General features: G+C 45.7%; 1 pseudogene; it reads right to left on the bottom strand.

The window, feature by feature from the left end:
* Positions 1 to 7,607: 7,607 nt before the first annotated feature.
* On the bottom strand, positions 7,608 to 9,111 carry LOC124011084 (annotated as a pseudogene).
* Between the last annotated feature and the right edge of the window lie 1,342 nt (positions 9,112 to 10,453).

The following is a 10,453-nucleotide window of genomic DNA, read 5'->3' as shown; positions in this document are numbered from 1 at the left end:
CAAAAACAAAGATGTTCAGCATGTCTCTCAGAACATCATTAACTAATGCCTGAAAAACAGCTGGCGCATTGGCGAGACCAAACGGCAGAACCCGGTACTCAAAATGCCCTAACGGAGTGTTAAACGCCGTTTTCCACTCGTCCCCCTCTCTGATGCGCACGAGATGGTAAGCGTTACGAAGGTCCAACTTAGTAAAGAACCTGGCTCCCTGCAGAATCTCGAAGGCTGATGACATAAGGGGAAGCGGATAACGATTCTTAACCGTTATGTCATTCAGCCCTCGATAATCCACGCAGGGGCGCAGAATACCGTCCTTCTTCTTAACAAAAAAAACCCCGCCCCGGCAGGGGAGGAAGAAGGCACTACGGTGCCGGCGTCAAGAGACACAGACAAATAATCCTCGAGAGCCTTACGTTCGGGAGCCGACAGAGAGTATAGTCTACCCCGAGGAGGAGTGGTCCCCGGAAGGAGATCAATACTACAATCATACGACCGGTGAGGAGGAAGGGAGTTGGCTCTGGACCGACTGAAGACCGTGCGCAGATCATGATATTCCTCCGGCACTCCTGTCAAATCGCCAGGGTCCTCCTGAGAAGTGGGGACAGAAGAAACGGGAGGGATAGCAGACATTAAACACTTCACATGACAAGAAACGTTCCAGGATAGGATAGAATTACTAGACCAATTAATAGAAGGATTATGACATACTAGCCAGGGATGACCCAAAACAACAGGTGTAAAAGGTGAACGAAAAATCAAAAAGGAAATAGTCTCACTGTGGTTACCAGATACTGTGAGGGTTAAAGGTAGTGTCTCATATCTGATACTGGGGAGATGACTACCATCTAAGGCGAACATGGGCGTAGGCTTCCCTAACTGTCTGAAAGGAATGTCATGTTTCCGAGCCCATGCTTCGTCCATAAAACAACCCTCAGCCCCAGAGTCTATCAAGGCACTGCATGTAGCACCTGAACCGGTCCAGCGTAGATGGACCGACATAGTAGTACAGGATCTTGATGGAGAGACCTGAGTAGTAACGCTCACCAGTAGCCCTCCGCTTACTGATGAGCTCTGGCCTTTTACTGGACATGAATTGACAAAATGTCCAGCAAGTCCGCAATAGAGGCACAGGCGGTTGGTGATCCTCCGTTCCCTCTCCTTAGTCGAGATGCGAATACCTCCCAGCTGCATGGGCTCAGTCTCTGAGCCAGAGGAGGGAGATGGTTGCGATGCGGAGCGGGGAAACACCGTTAACGCGAGCTCTCTTCCACGAGCTTGGTGACGAAGATCTACCCGTCGTTCTATGCGGATGGCGAGAGCAATCAAAGAGTCCACACTGGAAGGAACCTCCCGGGAGAGAATCTCATCTTTAACCTCTGCGTGGAGTCCCTCCAGAAAACGAGCGAGCAGCGCCGGCTCGTTCCAGTCACTAGAGGCAGCAAGAGTGCGAAACTCTATAGAGTAATCCGTTATGGATCGATCACCTTGACATAGGGAAGCCAGAGCCCTAGAAGCCTCCCTACCAAAAACTGAACGATCAAAAACCCGAATCATCTCCTCTTTAAAGTTCAGGTAACTGTTAGAACAATCAGCCCTTGCCTCCCAGATAGCTGTGCCCCACTCTCGAGCCCGACCAGTAAGGAGTGATATGACGTAAGCAACCCGAGCTCTCTCTCTAGAGTATGTGTTGGGTTGGAGAGAGAACACAATATCACACTGGGTGAGAAAGGAGCGGCACTCCGTGGGCTGCCCGGAGTAACAAGGTGGGTTATTAACCCTAGGTTCCGGAGGCTCGGCAGACCAGGAAGTAGCAGGTGGCACGAGACTAAGACTCTGGAACTGTCCAGAGAGGTCGGAAACCTGAGCGGCCAGGTTCTCCACGGCATGACGAGCAGCAGACAATTCCTGCTCGTGTCTGCCGAGCATGGCTCCTTGGATCTCGACGGCAGTGTTACGAGCATCTGTAGTCGCTGGGTCCATTCCTGGTCGGATCCTTCTGTTATGCAGGTGAATGAGGACCCAAAAGCGACTTGGCGAAAACAGAGTCTTTATTCCAGTAAAGGAAATAGGCAATACTCCTAGACAAATCAGAGCAGAAAACAAAACATAAAAAACTAATTCCACTCGTAGTGACGAGGACAGACTGGAGACTCGACCATAAACTGTAGGTTGCCTCGGGAAGGCACCGACCGTAGCAGACTCAGACACCTGCTCACACGCAGCATCTGAGGAAAACAAGACACGACAGGGCGAGACAAAGACACAGCACGGCGAACAATATACAAGGATCCGACAGGACAGAAACGGAAAACAAGGGGAGAAATAGGGACTCTAATCAGAGGACAAGATAGGGAACAGGTGTGGAAAGACTAAATGAGTGAGTAGGAGAATGAGGAACAGCTGGGAGCAGGAACGGAACGATAGAGAGAGGAGAGAGAGAGGGAGGGAGAGAGAGAGGGATAGAAAAAGGGAACAAACCTAATAAGACCAGCAGGGGGAAACGAACAGAAGGGAAAGCATAATGACAAGACAATATAAGACAAAACATGACAGGTGTAGCTACCACCTACAAGGAACGGGACACATACATGGACGCATACAAGAAAGCATGCAACAACCTCCGACAAGACATCAAACATGTAAAAAGACAAGGAGGGAGGTGGAATCCTATTACACTGGCTCCGACACTCTTCATATGTAGCAGACCTTGCAGACAATAATGGATTACAAAGGGAAACCCAGCTGAGTTGCCCAGCAATACAGAACTCCCAAACGAGCTAAATGCCTGTTTTCGAGGAATATAAGACTGTGCCTTGTGTGATATTTCTCTCCATGGCCGATGTGAGCAATATGTTTAACAGGTTATCAATCAACAAGGCAGCCGGACCAGACAGAATACCAAGGTGCTTTCTCAAATGCATGCGCAGACCAGCATCCACCAACTGGGGGGGCGGGTGTAATAAAAAGTATATATATTTTTTTTTCATTCAGATTTTTCAGGGGATGCTGCAGCACCCCCACTTCCCGCGGCTATGCCAGTCTGTAATCCAAACATGTTTCAAGCCAACCACCATTGTCCCTGTTCCCAAAATATCTAAGCTAACCTGCCTAAATTACTATTGCCCTGTAGCACTCACATGTGTATTATGAAGGGCTTTGAAAGGCTGGACATGACACACATCAACACCATCATCCCAGACACCCTAGACCCACTCCAATTTGCACACCGTCCCAACAGATCCACAGATGACACAATCTCAATTGTACTTCACACTGCCCTTTCACACCTGGACAAAAGGAACACCTTTGTGAGAATGCTATTCATGGGTTACAGCTCAGCATTCAACACCGTAGTGTCCTTAAAGCTCATCACTTAGCTAAGGACCCTGGGCCTAAACACCTCCCTCTGCAACTAGATCCTGGACTTCTTGACGGGCCGCCCCCAAGTGGTAAGGGTAGGTAACAACACATGTGCCACGCTGATCCTCAACACAGGGGCCTCTCAGGTGTGTGTGCTCAGTCCCCTCCTGTACTCCCTGTTCCCTCATGGCCAGGCACAACTCCAACACCATCATTAAGTTTGCAGATGACACAACAGTGGTGGGTCTGATCATAAACAACGACGAGACAGCATAAGGGGACGAGACAGCATATGGGGAGGAGGTCAGAGACCTGGCCGTGTGGTGCCAGGACAACAACCTCTCCCTCAACGTGATCAAGACTAAGGAAATGATTGTGGACTACAGGAAAAGGAGGACTGAGCACGTCCCCATTCTCATCGACGGGGCTGTAGTGGAGCAGGTTGAGAGCTTCAAGTTCCTTGGTGTCCACATCAGCAACAACCTAACATGGTCCAAGCACACCAAGACAGTCGTGAAGAGGCCACGACAAAACCTATTCCCCCTCAGGAGACTGAAAAGATTTGACATGGGTCCTCAGATCCTCAAAAGGTTCTACAGCATCACTGATTGCATCACTGCCTGGTATGGCAACTGCTCAGCCTCCAACCATAAGGCACTACAGAGGGTAGTGCGTACTGCCCAGTACATCACTGGGGCCAAGCTTCCTGCCATCCAGGACCTCGATACCAGGCGGTGTCAGGGGAAGGCCCTACAAAATGTTGAAGACTCCAGCCACCCTAGTCATAGACTGTTCTCTCTGCTACCACACAGCAAGTGATACCGGAGCGCCAAGTCTACTTCCAGGAGGCTTCTAAACAGCTTCTACCCCCGAGCCATAAGACTACTGAACATCTAATCAAATGGCTTCCCAGACTATTTGCATTGACCACCCCCTTTTACGCTGATGCTACTCTCTGTTATTATCTATGCATAAGTCACTTTAATAACTCTACCTACATGTAAATATTAACTCCATTACCTCAACTAACCAGTGCTCCCGCACATTGACTCTGTACCGGTACCCCCGATATAAAGCCTAGCTACTGTTATTTTACTGCTGCTGTTTAATTATTTGTTAATTTTATTTCTTATTTTTGTCGGTATTTTTCTTGAAACTGCCTTGTTGGTTAAGGGCTTGCAGGTAAGCATTTCATTGTAAGGTCTACACCAGTTCTATTCAGCACATATGACAACTACAATTGTATTTGATTTAAATAGTCAATTAATGGTACACAAACTATCTGCACTGACCCTATCTGTTATGCAGGTGAGTGAGGACCCAAAAGCGATATAACAGAAACAGAGTCTTTTAATGTCCAAACAGGGAAAACATAAATCCTCAATCTTTACAGGAGATGTCCAAACAGGGAAAACATAAATCCTCTAGCTTAACAGGAGAGTCCCCCTTCTAGTAGTTGAGGAGAATAGCAGGGCTAGCGGCAACAGACTGCAGGTCCCTTCGGGTAGGCGCGGGCCGTAGAGGATAGAGACACCTGCTCACACGCAGACCCTGATGAAGAGGCAGATTACAACAGGACGGAACAAGGGCAAAGCAAACAAGAATCCGACAAGGACAGAAGCAGAAACAGAGAGAGAAATAGAGACTTAATCAGAGGGCAAAAGAGGGGACAGGTGTGAGAGAGTAAACGAGGTCGTTAGGAGAATGAGGAACAGCTGGGAGCAGGAACGGAACGATAGAGAGAGAGATAGAGAGAGAGAAAGTAACCTAATACGACCAGCAGGGGGAAACGAAGAGAAGAGAAAGCACAGGGACAAGACATAACATGACACTATCTTGCATTGACCCTATGCACACTCACTTGACTATATATGCACAGCATATACACACTCACTCACACACCATACATTGACACTCCCACACAAAACCCATACACATAAACATTCACTACATACGCACACACACACATACCAAAACAACACAAACACACAAACATTATTATCTATCCTGATGCCTAGTCACTTTACCCTGCCTTCATGTACATATCTACCTGAAATACTTTGTACCACTGCACAGTAATCTGGTACTGGTACTCCCTTTTTTACAAGGTTTAAAAGGTTTCTTTCTCCATATGATATGGTAAATACTGTATAGCCAATGCAAAAATCTACATTTAAATGGTTTTAATAAAAAAATATTTCTGTTAATTCCCACAGAAAGTTTCCACCTCTGAATAATCCCCAAAATGTGCAACCTTAATTATTGGTCACATACAAATATTTAGCAGTTGTTATTGCAGGTCTGGCTAAATGCGTGTTTTCCTAGCTCCACCAGTGCAATAATATTTGACCGTGTGAAACATTACTGTGCAGCCGTATTCATTGATCTGGCCAAGGCTTTCGACTCTGTCAACCACCACATCCTCATCGGCAGACTCGACAGCCTTGGTTTCTCAAATGATTGTCTTGCCTGGTTCACCAACTACTTCTCTGATAGAGTTCAGTGTGTCAAATCAGAGGGTCTGCAGTCCGGACCTCTGACAGTCTGTTTGGGGGTGCCACAGGGTTCAATTCTTGGACCAACTCTCTTCTCTGTATACATCAATGAGATCGCTCTTGCTGCTGGTGAGTCCCTGATCCACCTCTACGCAGACGACACCATTCTTCCGGCCCTTCTTTGGACACTGTGTTAACAACCCTCCAGGCAAGCTTCAATGCCATACAACTCTCCTTCCGTGGCCTCCAATTGCTCTTAAATACAAGTAAAACTAAATGCATGCTCTTCAACCGATCGCTACCTGCACCTACCCGCCTGTCCAACATCACTACTCTGGACGGCTCTGACTTAGAATACGTGGACAACTACAAATACTTAGGTGTCTGGTTAGACTGTAAACTCTCCTTCCAGACCCATATCAAACATCTCCAATGCAAAGTTAAATCTAGAATTGGCTTCCTATTTCGGAACAAAGCATCCTTCACTCATGCTGCCAAACATACCCTTGTAAAACTGACCATCCTACCAATCCTCGATTTTGGCGATGTCATTTACAAAATAGCCTCCAATACCCTACTCAACAAATTGGATGCAGTCTATCACAGTGCAATCCGTTTTGTCACCAAAGCCCCATATACTACCCACCATTGCGACCTGTACGCTCTCGTTGGCTGGCCCTCGCTTCATACTCGTCGCCAAACGCACTGGCTCCATGTCATCTACAAGACCCTGCTAGGTAAAGTCCCCCCTTATCTCAGCTCGCTGGTCACCATAGCATCTCCCACCTGTAGCACACGCTCCAGCAGGTATATCTCTCTAGTCACCCCCAAAACCAATTCTTTCTTTGGCCGCCTCTCCTTCCAGTTCTCTGCTGCCAATGACTGGAACGAACTACAAAAATCTCTGAAACTGGAAACACTTATCTCCCTCACTAGCTTTAAGCACCAACTGTCAGAGCATCTTACAGATTACTGCACCTGTACATAGCCCACCTATAATTTAGCCCAAACAACTACCTCTTTCCCAACTGTATTTAATTTATTTATTTATTTCGCTCCTTTGCACCCCATTATTTTTATTTCTACTTTGCACATTCTTCCATTGCAAAACTACCATTCCAGTGTTTTACTTGCTATATTGTATTTACTTTGCCACTATGGCCTTTTTTGCCTTTACCTCCCTTCTCATCTAATTTGCTCACATTGTATATAGACTTGTTTATACTGTATTATTGACTGTATGTTTGTTTTACTCCATGTGTAACTCTGTGTTGTTGTATCTGTTGAACTGCTTTGCTTTATCTTGGCCAGGTCGCAATTGTAAATGAGAACTTGTTCTCAACTTGCCTACCTGGTTAAATAAAGGTGAAATAAAATAAAAAATAAATAAATGTGACACTGTGTTCTGAGGACCACCAAGCTGTTCCAAAATCCAGTGATCCACAATATCGGGGACATCTGTTTCAGTGCAGATTTTGCCCTCCTATGACAATAGTGTTATGTGTCCTTAATTAAATATTTCTAGCAGTTCCAGCCACATTGCAGAACGAACCTCGGGGGGAGAGTATGGGCAGTTCATGTCCTCACTCAGAGCAAAGGGTTCATGTTTTTCAAACTCCACATGTCACCTGTAGCCGTTTATGCAAAAAATATGATGGATTCTTGGAAGAGGGTTCACTTTGGGATACCTTTTTAACTCATTACACAATACAATGTGCGTGTGTGTTTTGTCCTGTCCTCTCATCCTCCCTCTCAGGAGCAGCCACAGTGGTCCACCACCATAGATGGTATCTTCTCATAAATGATCTGCTCCATGCGGTTGAAGTAGAGCATGTTGATGGAGGACATCTTAGTTGGAGTACAACAGGGCCCTGTGGTACCCCGGGCGCTAGCCTTGTTCACCAGGTGAGTGCGGGGGTACTTCTGGAGGTGCATGTACTCACACTCCCCAGAACAGTAGTTGGCCTTGTAGCGTTTGGGGGCAATGATCCAGTCCCAGCCAAAGGCCTCAAAGTCGACGGTGAGGGGGTAGCGGCAACACAGCATCTCTGAGGACTCCTAATCACAGTCCAGGGCTGAGTCCCTCTGGGAACGCTTTAGGTTCTCCGATATCTTCACCTCCATGAAGGGATGCTGTGAATTGAAAGTCAATAAGAAGGAAATCCAAAACAAAACAGCACTGCAAACATCTGGTGGCATAACTCTGATGGAATGAAATCTCCTCTGTGGATTGATTTATGTTTATACATGGTTATTAATATTAATATATTTGATTAAACCTTGTAACCAACATATTATGATGCCTAAAGGCAAAACCACATTCCAAATCATTAAGATATAATTACATTAATACACTGTGGGCCTGTACTTACCAGTCCCTCTTCTTCCAACTCTGCTACTGTGACAGCTAAGTCCTGCCTTTTCGAATCATAAGCTTTGATCTCGAGACCATAATGAGTTTCGGGCTGATGAAGCCAGGTTTTGAGTAATTGATTTATGTCTACACTTTGCCAAGAGCTTGCACCAGAAGCCACATCGATCTTCAGGGAGAGGATCCGTATGCGCGAGTTTCCCTCAGTGGTTGCTTTTATGGTGGTTGCTTTTATGCGGGAGATTTGCAAGAAGACAGTTGTGACGGTTTCAGCCGGCCGCAGGTGCACCCAAAGTTGTGCATGTAAAATGTTGTTAGGTCGAATCTTCGGACTGAGATTGAAGAAACAACAAGATGTTATTCTGTCTTGTTGTGACATTGGTCCAGCTAAAAAGATAAGAGTTAGAATAAGTCCCAGTTTTGACCATTTGGAACCCAATTACGCACTCCACACTGGTGAATTTACGCACAGACTTTTCTGGTTCCATGGCGCATGGCAGGCATAAACTACCCACTTTGGTATGAGAAAATAAGTAATTACTTACGTGTTGCCATGGATATGATCGTTTGAGTTGGGGCACGCTCCTCATCCTCCACACGATGCTCATACTGGTCTGTAAATTGTGAAAGGATGGGAGCTTTCGGTAAGAGCTGCCTGATCATTTTTCCGCTGATGTTTGGAGCCTGCTCGAGCCTCAGAATGCTGAGAATTTAGGATCTGTTGTGGAGTCTCATTAGTCTGTTCTGTTCTCTGAACTCGCAGGTTGAGCATTGCTGTACTTCTCCATCCACTGTTGTTACGTTGGCTTGGTGCCTTGTGGTTTCATTCACCCGCATGGTGGTGCCAAGTGCACCTATGAGTGTAAGGTAAAGCATAAATTGCATCTGTCACTTGTCTTTTTAACCCCACTTTGTACAGAATCGCATATTCCAGGTCTATATAACACAAGTATTTTAATGACTATTTTTTATAATCTCCCCTTTTATGATTCTGATTGGCTGCATTAGAGATGAATGTTTTGATTCCGTTTTAAAGAGATAGACTGTTTTAAAATTATATAGTACATGCTTCCAGTAATTGGCCTATGTTTCCATCCTATTGGCAACAGATTTCATGGGAATATTGTAGAATTCACGTAAAGAAAATATGTTTTTCCACCTGTGGTGTGTTTCCACCAAAATGACTTGTTGTGAATACAAATCCGTGCCTGATGACATAGTGCACACAAAATGTACGCCTACTTTTTCACGCACGTTTTTTTATGTACAGAATAAAAATCTAAAGTCCATTGTGGTTCCATCTCATTTTCAACTCTATCGTAATTTTGTCACAAAAACTGTTGCATTTAATAGCAAATTTTCTGTGGCGATTTTAGCATGGAAATCTTGTTGGGGCAACAAAAAAAAAATGTAGGATGCATGCCAGCAAAGCTACTACACAATACTAAACCATTCATTAATTGCACTATAATGGTGACAAACGGTCCCCACAAACTGATAGGGGCTACATAAATCTGTCCTAACAGCAGTCCCAACATTTTATCACTGCTACACCTGGCTATCAGCGGAGCCTTGTCTGGCAGCAGAACAGTTCATTCAGCCTCATTTACTGCCTTTAAAAAAAGCATCGCTGATATGGCTGACTTGCTTAAACAAATGTGGATTTCTAATGACAATTGAGATGTTATGCAGGTGAATGAGGACCCAAAAGCGACTTGGCGAAAACAGAGTTTTTAATCCAGTAAAGTTACTTTACAAACAAAAGGCATAATACTACTCGTAATGACGAGAACAGACTGGAGACTTGATCAAGAACTGCAGGTTGCCTCGGGAAGGCACTTGAACGTAGCAGACTCAGACACCTGCTCACCACGCAGCATCTGAGGGAAACACGACACGACAGGGCAATACATAGACACAGCACGGTGAATAATAGACAAGGATCCGACAGGACAGGAACGGAAAACAAGGGAAGAAATAGGGACTCTAATCAGGGGAAAAGATAAGGAACAGGTGTGGGAAGACTAAATGATGATTAGGGGAATAGGAACAGCTGGGAGCAGGAACGGAACGATAGAGAGAGGAGAGAGAGGGAGGGGGAGAGAGAGGGATAGAAAAAGGGAACGAACCTAATAAGACCAGCAGGGGGAAACGAACAAAAGGGAAAGCATAATGACAAGACAATCTAAGACAAAACATGACAGTACCCCCCCACTCACCGAGCGCC

Source organism: Oncorhynchus gorbuscha, linkage group LG23 (genome assembly GCF_021184085.1).
Source record: "Oncorhynchus gorbuscha isolate QuinsamMale2020 ecotype Even-year linkage group LG23, OgorEven_v1.0, whole genome shotgun sequence".
NCBI lineage: Eukaryota > Metazoa > Chordata > Actinopteri > Salmoniformes > Salmonidae > Oncorhynchus > Oncorhynchus gorbuscha.
This window is presented reverse-complemented; position numbering and strand designations above follow the sequence as displayed.